Raw genomic sequence first — 13887 nt, 5'->3', positions numbered from 1 at the left:
GATGGGTCTTGACACTGAGCTTAGTGAGGTGGAGAGTAAATGTTAATCAGGAGGTATTTACAGTGAAATTTGCAGATATAACAAGGTGACTCATGGTTGCTGAAATGAAGGAAGATTAAAGTGCACAGAAGCCAGAAATTGAGGTACAGGGTCAGAGTGAATTGAAACTATGGTGGGATTTGAAATTAGGAAATGAGGATTTTGAAGTCGGCAGTTTGGGGACATTGCAAGTCAGCACAGATTAGAGTGGTAGGTAACTGGAACAAAGTGCAGGTTTGGACATAGGTACTGGAGTCAAAAAGCTAGAGCTGGTAAAGCACAGCAGGTCAGGCAGCATCTGAGGGCCAGGAGATTCAACGTTTTGACATAAGCCCTTCATCAGGAATGTGGACTTGGGATGGGGGGTGTGGGTGGGGAAGGGGGCTGAGAGATAAATAGAATGGTGGGGGTTGGGGGGAAGGTAGTTGGGAAGGCACTAGGTGGACGTGATGGTGATATGTCCATGGGGAGGATGGAGCAGATAGGTTGGAAGGAAGATGGACAAGTGGGACAGGTCAAAAGGGTGGTGCCGAGCTGGATGGTTGGATCTGGGATGAATGGGGGTGGGACGGGGGGGTCGGGTGGGGAGCTTGTGAAGTTGACATTGATGCTGTGTCTTTGAAGGTTGTCAGGGCAGAAGGTGAGGAATTCTTCCTCCAGTCATTGAGTAGCTTGGCTTTGGCGGTGGAGGAGGCCCAGGACTTGTATGTCCTTGGGGGGAGTGGGAGGGGGAACTGCAGGTTCATAGTTTCTTGGAATTGGAATCACAGATAGACAGGAAAGTGAAGAAGGCATTTGGTATGCTTGCCTTTATTGGTCAGTGCATTGAGTGTAGGAATTGGGAGGTCATGTAGCAGCTGTACAGGACATTGGTTAGGCCACTTTTGGAATATTGTGTTCAGTTCTACTCTCCATGCTATTGGAAGGATGTTGTGAAACTTGAAAGGGTTCAGAAAAGATTCACAAGGATGTTTCCAGGGTTGGAGGGTTTGTGCTATTGGGAGAGGCTGAACAGACTGGGACTGTTTTTTTTTCTGGAGTGTCGGAGGCTGAGGGGTGACCTTATAGAGGTTTATACAATCATGAGGGGCATGGATACAGTGAATAGACAAGGACATTTCCCCAGGGTAGGGGAGTCTAAAATTAGAGGGCAGAGATGAGAGAAGAAAGAGGAAAGGGAACCCAAGAGGCAACTTTTTCACACAGAATGTGTTGTGTGTATGGAATTAGCTGCCAGAGGAAGTGGTGGAGGCTGGTACAATGACAACATTTAAATGGCAACTGGATGGTTACCTTAATAGGAAGGGTTTAGAGAGATATGGGCCAAGTGCTGGCAAATGGGACCAGATTAATTTAGGATATCTGGTCAGCATGGATGAGTTGGATTGAAGGGTCTGTTTCTGTGCTGTACATCTGTATGACTGTGACACCAAAGAAAAAATTTCTCAGAGTACCGCCAACTGTATTTACACAATAATCTGTGCTGTGACGAAGAATACAAGAGAGATTGATGGACATTTCAGGGCCAGAACAAAGCAATTTTAACAGTTCTTTTGTATCAAGCAGTGAGGTAATCTCCTGTGATTGACTGTTTTACTCAGAGAGTGATGAATTAACTACTTGGCTGAATCCTGGCCATCTGATTTTGCTGTTCCTCGGATGCTGCCTGAACTGCTGTGCTCTTCCAGCACGACTAATCCAAAATCTGGTTTCCAGCATCTGCAGTCATTGTTTTTACCTAGCTTTCACCAAGTGTCTGTCGTTTCATTGAATAAATATACTCAGGGGATACAAACCTTGATCATTTATTTAATCTTCTAGTTTTACTTTGTTAAAAGAAACTTGACTTTTTAAGAAAGATATGTGACTAAGCAGTTTTAGAGCATAGCAATCTGATGAAAATATAATGGAATGAATGCTCCAGAATTCTAGCAGGGTACCAGAGGTGATTGTTTCTCATGGAAGTTTGTCTAATTGTCTGTGATTTATGAAACCAACCAGGATTTTTACTTGATGCGCTCAGGCAGATTGCCAGCACATTGGTTCGAGTATTTATTGATCAAACTGTGTGAGTACAGTAATTGAAATCTTTCATAACCTCGGGATATCAAAAAGCACAACACAGCCAATGAAGTACTGTTGAAGTATTGCTACTGTTATAACATAAGAGAGGTTGTATGTGACAGATGTCACTCCACGTTGGTGAACTATAGGTTCTTATAAAAGTGCCAGGATTAAAGAGGTGAAAATTGAAGCTGAATGAGGTGTTGTTCATCTGGAGCTGCGTATCGACCTAGAGTCTCTCTGTCAGCTGTGGGCATCATGTCTTGGAATCTCCACCATGGAGGCAACTTGGACATTAGCTCGCACACCTTAGCCCCATGAAGGTGCATGGCCTGCTTCCACACTTGTAGGGATTCTATCATGATTATATGAACATGGCAGCTGCCGGGAATCTTTCGTTTAAAAAAAAGGGGCAGCACCATGCCTCACAGCATAAGGGAACCGGGTTCCTTGGGCAACTGTCTGTGTGGAGTGTGCACATTCTCTCCGTGTCTGTGTGGGTTTCCTCCGGCTGCTTCGGTTTCCTCCCTCAGGCCAGAGATCTGCAGGTTAGGTGGATTGGCCATGGGAAATGCAGGTTTATAGGGACAGAGTAGGGGGTTGGGTTTGCATGGGATGCTCTTTGGCGGGTTGGTGTAGACTTGTTGGGCCAAATGGCCTGCTTCCACAATATAGGGATTCTATGAAGATATGCTGCATCCCCTCTCCCCCACATTTAAGTATCACTGGGTACTGCATCCGTTCTCCCCCCATTCAGGTTTTCCAGGGAGCTCTCTCCCCTCTACCCACCGTGTGCGTACAGCTGGGCCCTGCATCTCCATCACCTCCCCCTCCTCAAGTGAAGCTATGCAGAGTAATATGATACTAAATTACTAAAGTTTGTATCAGTAAATGTTAAGTAAAAATAATAAATTATGCAAATTAATGAAAATGCTTTGATTGCATGATTAAGCGAGTTAAGCAAACTGTGAAATATCAATCTCTCTACAGGACTCCTAAAGTGTTCTGCAGGTTGCTATCTGCTTCAGTTAGGGACCTTAATGCCCGCCTTCAGTTCAAGCAGAAACTATAGAGACAGGCATTCTGTCCCTGTGTATCTGACCCTTCTGTATTTGCCTCTGCAATAGCTGGAACCTGAACCCGAGGCTTCTGGTCTAGATGCAGATCTTTTTGATTCTTGAGTTCATGGACAATATTTATCACTTCTTAACATTAAAGACATAATGAATCTTGCCGTATTTGAATAACCACTTGGAAGATTAATGAGTGAAGCTGAAAACAACTAATTTAATTCCTTCTTGACCACCCAGGACTTGAAATCTGAGTGTACGCTGTTGTAAACCTAATTTCTTCATCATCTTATTGCCTTCAGCAGCTCTCCAACAGCAGCATTTTTTAAACACACTTCTTAACTCTAATACATCATGGCACATACACGTTCCAGTTTGTGTGTATGCCCAGAATAATTGTCAAATTAAGCTTCTCAATTGATCTACTTCGTCATGGGCTGTTGAGCCTTTGTGTGGGATTTATCAGGATCCTAGGTTCGATTCCAGCCTCAGGCGACTGTCTGTGTGGAGTTTGCACATTCCCCCCACGTCTGCATGGGTTAACATTTGCTCGATAATACAGTTGATTCAGGGTTTTTCCCAACTTCGTTTGTTTAATATCCAATTCTATATATTTCAATTTCATTTTCTTTCATCATGTTTTGATCTTTCATACTTAAATAATCGATGTAACACTGTAGCCAGTCCATTGCATACACTCTGAATGTGATATTTTCCTAACCACCTGTTTGGAGATGTTAATACAGAGGAACCTCGATTATCCGGTATTCAATTAACTGAATTTCAGATTATCCGAACAAGATCGCAAGGTCCTGATGCTTGGCTAACTATGTTATCCAGCATTCGATTAACTGAACAAGATAATCGAGGTTCCTCTGTACGCACTTCTGCAGCAGGTGGGACTTGAACCTGAGAGTTCTGGCTTAGAAGTAATGATATGATCATGGGAGCCCGCTAAGCATTACAGATGTACCCCCATTATCTAGAAGCATGTGATTGAATGGATCTTCACACAGAACTTGCTACACCATTCAAAAAAACCCAGCAATCTTCCTGGCTGGCTTTTCTTTATATATTTTTAAAATATCTTTAATCAACCTATTCAGCAATGCTACAACATGCCTCTGGAGCAGGTGTAACTTGACTCCAGGTCTTCTAGCCTAGGGGTACTGTGCCACAAACCCGTCTTCAGATTTGAGTACTCTTCTGCAGAAACAAAATTGCACCAAATTTAAAAAGAATTCAAACAGCCCAGGGCACAATTGTTTAATACGATCAAACAAACAATCCCCAACACTTGCATGCCATGTTAGCTTTATTGTCTAGACATTGAGCATCTTATTGACGGAAATAGATGCTAACAGGAAATGACACAAAAAAACATTCTGTTTCGTCAATGACTGGCAATAAAACTGTTGTTGTGTACTCCAGGTTAAAATGTAATGAGATTTATAGGTCTAAGAATCTGAAATCATTACATTAGATTCCCTACAGTGTGGAAACAGGCCCTTTGGCCCAACAAGTCCATACCGACCCTCCGAAGAGTAACCCACCCAGACCCATTTCCCTTTGACTAATGCACCTAATACTATGGGCAAATTAGCATGGCCAATTCACCTGACCTGCACATCTTTGGACTGTGGGAGGAAACCCATGCAGATGTGGGGGGAATGTGCAAACTCCACACAGACAGTTGCCTGAGGCTGGTATCGAACCTAGGTCCCGATGCTGTGAGGCAGTAGTGCTAACCACTGAGCCACCGTACTGCCCCTTGACATGACAGAGTTGTCATGTACAATGCAGGTTTTGAATGCCCATTATGAATCATGAGATGGGTGTGTGGCTCCTTTGGTATGATGAACGGATCCGTTCAACCATCTAATTCCACCATTACTTTCATGCACTTCACAATAGTACAACTCACTATTCTGTCTCAATTTCAACGTACATTTATAAACCTAGCCCTAGAGTCAAAAATCCCTGTGATCAGTTGATCAAACACACGGACTTCCTATGCCACAGAGATCACCATTCCCTGGGGAAATCAGCCATGTTCAATTTTACGTGTCATTTCCCCTTCCTCCTCCTCCTGCTGCTAGGTAACATTGGACTGCTGCAGACTCCTAATTATCTCATAACCATTTGAGAAAGTCAAACTTTCTGCCTGAGTAATGTTTCTCAACATGTTATTAATATCATAATGGTACAGAAAATGTTTGAACAAAGAACAAAGAAAATTGCAGCACAGGAACAGGCCCTTCGACCTGCCAAGCCTGCACCAATCCAGATCCTCTATCTCGGTCGGGTCTAGGACCTAGTGTTTTGCAGCTTGTGTCCTCCTATCCCAGTCCTATGTTGTCATCACTTACATCTGGCCTGCATTGCTCTGAAATCCTGGGTATCTGGTAGATATATTTTCCAAAGCTATCACCATCTCCAGCTGGTACTGCTGTTGTCATCCTTTGATTGATCAGCCATTCTCAGTGGCTGGTACATCCTACCTCAGAGTTCTGTTGCTGTGGAAAGTCTGTTGAAGGCTTGCTAGCTGTCTGATTGGTTCTTAATAAAGCAGAGTTGAAACACGTGGTGCTGGAAAAGCACAGCAGGTCAGGCAGCATCTGAGGAGCAGGAGAGTCGACATTTCGGGCATAAACCCTTCATCATGATTCTCTTGCCAGCTCTCCAGCTGGTACACAAGACATACATTGCCTCCATCAAATTCCTTCACCCCAATATATTTCTTTAATGAATATGAAAATTAAAAATATCAACTCATTATTTATGTAGACCAGGCCTAGATTGCTTTAACATTCCTCCATGGGGGAAGTTTTACAAAGTTTTGACGCGTCTTATTTGAATAAATGCATTCACAGAAGAAGAGAAGCATGGCTCTGAGCAGCAGCTGTTTTTGTCAAACAGTTGCAATAAAACACCAGAAATGATTCTGCTGGCTGGTGAGCAAACACATTGTAGTACAGTTGCAGGGAGGTACAACAATTATATTAAGCAGAAATAACTTCAGTGTTTGGGAGCCAGAGAAATTTGTAAGAGACTGCAGAGGTTTGGGTGTGTGTGGTATTTGTACAAGTAACTCCCCAAAACTCTCAGTCTTTTAGGCTAAGCATCCGAGCTATGCCCAGATTGCACGCATTGAGCATATATATGTAGGATATTTCATTAGCTATCTACATGGATTGCATCCACTCTGTTTTACACTGTTGCCAATGGGTGGAAATTCAAAGCACAAAACTGCACCTACTTTAGCATCCAAGAAAATCAGAGTCTTACTTAGTACGGAAGATGGAAATGTCATTGTGAATGTTTAAGAACATGTATTGAATTCTTCAAGAAGACATCTGCAGAGGGAGGTAATTTCTGTGCAAATTGTAAATTTGATATGCTAATAATATTGAAAGGATGGTAAAATCGGTTTAAGAGAATAATTAGTAATAATTGAAGCATAAATGAACAGACAAAATAATGTAATTGATAATTCTGGACAGATCCTAACCAAGAGAAATGCTAATTAATCATCACAAAATAGGATGAGATTAAGCCAATGCCCAATAAAGCCAAGAGACGGATAGAAATTGGGACAGATTGAAGGACCTCTGGGTGGATCTGATCCTGAGTCTGGCCAAGCTGACCATAAACAAGTCCAGGCAGCGGGTCATGGAGCATTATAGCTGATTGACTGCCCCTCTTCCATGGTTACGTCCGTGTCCGGGTGTCCCTGGAGAAGGAGAATGCGTCTATTTCGAGGTTTTCAGCAACGGTGGGCACTGATGGGCGGGGAGTATTATATTGCCCCCTCCGGTTCTATTTTGATTTAATCCTGACCTCCTCTTCACTTTTCCAATCACGTAGGCATTGCCCCTAAAGAGAAAGGGCACTGTTTGTCACTGGCAACTCAGATGTTTCCTTTCTTCTTGGTGTGGAATATCAATCAGGTTTTCTGCACCTGTTGTTTCTTCACTGTGTCCTACACCTGCACACCCACACACACACACACCCACATGACATGGTTGCTGTGGGGGTGGGAAATAAGCACGAGTGTAGAAAAGAAAAATTAAACCAATGAGACAAATAGAAATTGGGACAGATTGAAAGGCCTCCTGGTGGGTCTGCTCCAGAGCCTGGCCAGAAACAGGTCTAGGCAGTGCGCTGTGAAGAGACTCATCTCTGCAAACTGCCTGCCCCTCTTCCGCAGTTAGACTCAAGCCTGGGTGTCCTTAGAGAAGGAATACATGGTGTCCACCAATGCTCTCGATGCCTTCATTTTAATTTAATCCTTCCCCTCCCCCTTCACTTCGTCTTCTTTTCTGGTGTGCGATTGGGGGGTGGGTGGTTGCCTTTGGAGGAAGCGGGGAGAGGTTATCGACTTTTGTTCTACCAGGAGTGCTTAGGATTACAGAATGGTGGGGATGGGTTGAGTGCCCACTTTTAATTTTCGTGTCATGTTTGTATTTTTTTTCTTCTTTGTGTTGTCTGGGGCAGGGGCATGGCTTCAGCTAGAAAGAGGCCTGGAGGGTTAATGGGTGGTATGAGTGACCCCTGTGGGTAAGGGGGAAGGTCTCCTTTCATTTATGTTATATGTTGGTATGTTGTAGAAGTAGCTGTTCGAAGTTTTGATTTGGTAGTTTTGCAAGTTGTATTTTTAAATTTATACAAACTGTTTATGGTTTTCACTCGGCGTGCTATGAATGGGGTTCTTCCTCCTGGGGATTCGCGGACTCTTTCGAGATCATAGCTAGCCCTTCGTTTAAGTGTTAAGGGGAGTCATTCACCAATTAAGAGAAAAAAGATACTGTCAAGCCTTAGAAAAGGGAGAGTCGATGTAATCTTGCTGCAACAAACACATTTAACCGATAAGGAGCATTTGAAGTTGCAGCAGGGAGGGTTCAGCGAGGTGTTTTTCTTATCCTTTAATTCGATAAGTAGAGGAGTTGCTATTCTCATCCGGAAGAACCTCCTGTTTCAAATGCTAGACCAAATTAAGGATGAGTGTGGGCAATTTATAATTCTTAAAGCTTTAATACATGAAGAGGAATATGAGATTCTGAATGTATCTTGCCCCCTTAAATTTTTAACAAATGCGTTTTCCAGGTTGATGGCCCTTGGGGAGCGTCATACAATTATAGGGGGAGACTTTAATCGTCTTATTGATCCCGAGGTGGACAGGATGCCTAAGGGGTCTTGTGGGTATGCCCCACAATCCAGGCAGTTAGTGGACCTGAACAGGGAGCTGGGGTTGGTGGATGTGTGGAGACGTCTTCACCCCAAAGGTAGGGATTTCACCTTTTTTTCTAATCCACAGAAGAACTATACTAGAAATGACGTTTTTTGTCCCATCAACCTTTTTGAACTCTGTGCTGTCTTGCAGACTCAGGAACATAGCCGTTTCCGATCATGCGGCATTGTACATGGAGGTCAAGGCTGGTGGTGGTGGGACAGATTCCTGACAATGGTGCATGGACCCCTTCCTCCTGAAAGATAGCAAGTTTATAGAGTACTTTTTGCGGGAATTTGAAATCTTTTGGGATATCAGTTTGGGTATGGCCATAGTCCATCGCTGCTTTGGGAGACTGCCAAGGCCTATGAACGGAGTTTGATTATTTCTTACTCTGCGACCCGGAAGTGACAGTGGGGAGAGCAGCAATGTTTGCTCAAGGCTAGCCTGAAGGCAGCTGTGTTAGCATACTTTGACAGACCATCTCTAACTAAATTGGAGCAGATTACAGCCGTCAGGGCTACTCTGAATGCGGCATTCACCCAGACAGCAAAGAGGGAAATCTGTTTTGCGAAACAAAGTTACTTCAGTACAGTGATAAACCGGGTAGCTATCTGGGGTACCTGGCCAGAAAGAAGAATGCCCCCCCCCCCCCCCCGCCAATCTATTAAATCGATCAGAGGGAGTGCTGGCACTCTTACTTGCAATGACAAAAAGATTAATGCAGCATTTAGGAAGTCTTATTCTGAGCTGTACCTGTCGGAGGGCTGTGAGGACAGACTGATGAAGATGGAATCCTTTTTTCTGACCCTGGACCTTCTGGGTATAACTTCAGCGCAGGCGTCCTTTCTGAATGCCCCCCTGACAATTCAGGAAATACAGGAGGTGGTGAGGCTGCTCCAGAGTGGTAAAGTGGCCGGTCCAGACAGATTTCATAGTGAGTTTTATAAGGAATTTATAGACACGTTGGCCAAGCCACACTTGGATATGTACAATTACTCATTCAGTCAGGGTTGCCTCCCATCTTCTTTTAGAGAAGCAAATATTTCTCTTACTCTTAAGAAAGGAAAAGCACCTCACAGAGGATTGCACTTCACAGAGGCCCATACCGTTATTGAACGTGGATTTTAAAATCCTGTCGAAAATGCTGGCATTAAGGCTGGAGAGGGTATTGCCTTTCCTTGTAAAGGAGGATCAGACAGGTTTTATCAAGGGTCATAGGTCTATCAACAATATCAGAAGAGTATAAATATGGTCCAGGTATGCCAGCAAGGGTCGATACCAGGTTTGGTAGTCTCCCTGGATGCAGACAAAGCGTTTGATTGGGTGGAATGGTACCTCTTCTATGTCCTGGAGTGGTTTGGTCTTGGAGAGGTTTCTGCCAAGTGGGTGGCAATGTTATATAGTGACCCGAAAGCAGCAGTTCTCACTGATGGTATAAGGTTGGGTAATTTTAGATTCGGCAGAGGCTGCCGACATGGTGCCCTCTCTCGCCTCTATTATTTACATTGGAGATTGAGCCACTGGTGGAGGCCATCCAGAAGGATCCCAACATAATTGTCTCGGAGGTAGGATCAGGCAGGCATAAAATTACTCTCTATGTGGATGATGTCCTTCTCTTTTTAACTGATCCAATGTCATCTGCGCCTCATTTAATACAAGTGATTAATTAATTTGGTTTGTTTTCATGCTTTAAAATTAATTTCACGAAGTCAGAGGCCATGCCTGTGGGGGCCTTACTAGAAAATCTGATTTTAGGGATGGAATCTGTTTCCCCTTCCGGTGGTCACAGGGAGGTTTCCTGTATTTAAGCATTTTTATCACCCTGGTCTTCGATCAATTATATAAAGCTAGTTTTGTGTAGTTACTAGAGAATATAAAGCAGGACCTTCAGCGCTGGGAGGATCTTCTGATATCCTGGTTGGGTAGAATAGCTCTGGTTAAGCTGAATGTTCTTCCTCGCATATTATATCCCATGTGAATGGTCCCTTTGATGCTGCCTGGGCAAGCACTACTGTGGCTTTACAGCTGGCTTGGATCTTTTATCTGGCATCATAGGCGGCCTCTTATTAAGCTGAATAAATTGCAGCTTCCCGCAGGGGAAGGGAGGTTTGGATTTCCCGGACTTTAAGAAATATTAATTGAGTTCCTTACTATCCTATTTGGCTGACTGGGTCTGCCAGGACCCGCGATCAATCTGGTTGGACATTGAGGCCTCCTAGGCAAAATGCCCCCTCATCAATTTGATGTTTATGGACAAGATGAGGACTGTTATGGACCACTGCAAAATCCAATTGCTCCTAATACAGTTAAAGCATGGAGAATGATGTGGCAAGGTGAGGGCAACTTATGAAAAACTTCCCCTTTCACACCCATACTGGGAATGTTGGGATTCCGGCCAGGGTCAATGGACTCTGGCTTTAAGTTCTGAGTCTAGAGGAATCTCCTGTTTGGGAGATTTATTTGATGGGGAGGTCATGATGTCTTTTGAGCAGCTGAGTCAGAAATTTGAGCTACCTAGGAGAGATCTCTTTCGTTACTTCCAGGTTATGGACACTATACAAAAAAAGACTACATTGATGGGTTAGTGCCTATACGTCAGATATGGAAAGGAGAATGCTCCAGTCTACTGCCACGCTCTCGGTCAGCACCCTCTATCACTCATTAGGAAGTAATGTTTTGAAGGACATTGAGCAGCTATGCAGAATCTGGATTCAAGAATGGGGGGTGGAAATCTCGTCAGAGGTGTGGTTGGATATTTGGGAGAACGTTAGCAAGATTTCGATTTGTAACAGGACCCAGGCTATCCAACTGAAGATACTACATAGGACTCATAGAACGGCTTGCAAAAATCAAGACAGGAGTGTCCCCAATGTGCCCAAAATATAAAATGGATGTTGGTACTCTTACTCATTGCTTGTGGTCATGCCACAAGCTTCGTAGGTATTGGGGATGCCATAGCGAGTGTTTTGGAAGAGGTTTTGGGAACTGAGGTTAAGTTGGATCCGGTGTCCCTCCTCTTGGGTCTTCCAAACCTCCCCTCTTTGGACGTGCACGGGAAGAAATTGTTTAATATTCTTTCATTTTGTGTGAGGAAGAACATTCTAATGAGCTGGGTGTTGGAGAATCCCCCAGGACTTTTGGGCTGGCGTAGATTAGTTATGGAGCACATCTGTCTGTTCTTCCTTACGAGTATGGTGCACCAGAAAACTGAACTGTTTTATAGAACATGGCAGTCCTTTCTGAACTATATTGATGCAGACTTGTCGGCTATATTGATCAGGGCCTTTGTGTAGCCACGAGGGCTATGTCTGGTGGTCTGGGGGCCCCTGAGGGGAAGAATCCTAAATAAATACGGGTTTGCTTACTAATGCTCCCAGTGGGATTGCGCTGAGTGTAGTAACTTAATTGAATATAATTTACCTTGTTTTAATTTTATTTTGTTTATTTATTTTTCTTTTTTTCCTTTAGTTATTTATTGAATTGTACCTTTTGTAGGGTTTTTTTCCTGTCTCGTTTCAGCATTTTGTGGAGCAGTAGTTTGTTTCCTGTTATTGTCATTATATTGTAAAGTTGTCACTATTTTGTAGTGGCTTTGTAATTTTGTAAAAAAACTTAACACCTTTTTTTCTCAATATGAATATTTACAGAAAAAAAGTCAACCACATTACTGTGGGTCTGGAGTCACAAGTAGGACAGGATAGGTAAGAATAGCAGATTATTTAACATTACTGGCTGGGTTAGTTCATGAGCATGCAGGTACATACAGTTAAGAGTTTTGAGATTAGCACTGCTTTCTGAAAGGTCTTGTGACATAGTGGTAGTGTCCCTACATCTCAGCCAAGAGACGCGAGTTTAAGTCCCATGTGTAATAATACACACAGGTTGATTAAAATAGCTTAGAAGTGTTTTCTGTATTTAACCTTGCTGTCATGGGTAGTGAAATGGAAACTCTTGCTTAGTCATTCAGGAAAGGTGGGCTTCGCTGGCTGGGCCAGTTTATATTTCACATCCATCATGTCCTTGAGAAGGTGGTGGTGAGCTGCCTTCTTGATCTGCCGCAGTCTGGTGGGTGTAGGTAGACCCAAAATACTTCTCGATCGGGAGTTTCAGGAATTTGACCCAGCAACATTGAAGGATTGGTGCTGATGAACTAACCCAGCCAGTAATGTTAAATAATCTGCCATTCTTATCTATCCTGACCTACATGTGACTCCAGCCCTACAGTAATGTGGTTGGCTTTAATTGGCTGGGCACTATATGATGGATGGGCAATAAATACTGGACTGACCAGCAACACCCACATTCAATGAGCACAATTTTAAAATGTACCACAGATGGCTAAACACTCAGGTGTCACATCATCTCCAGAAAATTGCCTGACATATGTTTCTAAAGAATTGCAACCAAAATAAATTCAAAAGGCTGGTAACTGCAGGAACAGTTCTCCCAGATCATGACCCATCCCATCAATCACACAACTAGTCAGCAATCTCAACTTCTACTTTTTACATTTAAAAAAACCCATGTGGCCAGTGAACCATTAACAAGCAAAGCCTGATGAGGGCAATGTTTATGTGAATAAGTGAAGAGGGAGGGGAAGGATTAAATCAAAATGAAGGCATCGAGAGCATTGGTGGACACCATGTATTCCTTCTCTAAGGACACCCAGGCTTGAGTCTAACTGCGGAAGAGGGACAGGCAGTTTGCAGAGATGAGTCTCTTCACAGCGCACTGCCTGGACCTGTTTCTGGCCAGGCCTTGGAGCAGCCCCACCAGGAGGCCTTTCAATCTGTCCCAATTTCTATTCAGGTCAGAATGGTGAGTGGCTTGGAGGAGAACCTGCAGGTGATGATTGTCTCATGACTGTATCCTCTGCCTTGTCCTTCTAGATAGTAGTGTTCTTGGGTTTGGAAGGTGCTGTGTAAAGAAATTTGGTGAATTTCTCCAGTTTCTGTTTTTATTGTTGATGGTACACACTGTGGCTACTGGGCAGAATAAATATTGAAGGCGGTGAATGAGATACCAATTAAGAGGGTTTGCTTTGTTTGGGATGGTGTCAAGCTTTTTGAATTGTTGGAGCTAGACTCATCCAGGCAACTGGAGACTATTTTATCACACTCCTCACATGTGCATCATGGATGGTGGACATATACAAAGGAGACAAGAGGCAAGTTACTTGCTGCAGGATTTCTAGCCTCTGATCTGCTCTTTCGCCACAATACTTATCTGGCTAGTCCAGTTTTGGTTTCTGGTCAATGGTTATCCCTGGGATGTTGACAGTGCTGGATTCAATGATGTTAATGTCATTTAACGTCAAGAGGCAATGGTTAGGTTCTCTCTTGTTGGAGATAGTCACTGCCGAGCCTTTCCCCGAGTTTAAGGTGAATACCCTTCCATACCAATGCCCTGTTTTTTGTTTGGGATGCACAAAAATGGATAATTTGGCTTGAATTTCTAATAGCATTTGTTTTTTATGTTTCA

The 13887-nt window shown here is 43.5% G+C and overlaps 1 protein-coding gene across 1 annotated transcript in view; it reads left to right on the top strand.

The window, feature by feature from the left end:
* The window catches only part of tmem235b (transmembrane protein 235b), a 50335-nt gene that overhangs the window by 36214 nt on the left and 234 nt on the right, over nt 1-13887 (top strand). The window lies entirely within an intron of this gene.

This window comes from Chiloscyllium plagiosum, chromosome 24 (assembly GCF_004010195.1).
Source record: "Chiloscyllium plagiosum isolate BGI_BamShark_2017 chromosome 24, ASM401019v2, whole genome shotgun sequence".
Lineage (NCBI taxonomy): Eukaryota > Metazoa > Chordata > Chondrichthyes > Orectolobiformes > Hemiscylliidae > Chiloscyllium > Chiloscyllium plagiosum.
This window is presented reverse-complemented; position numbering and strand designations above follow the sequence as displayed.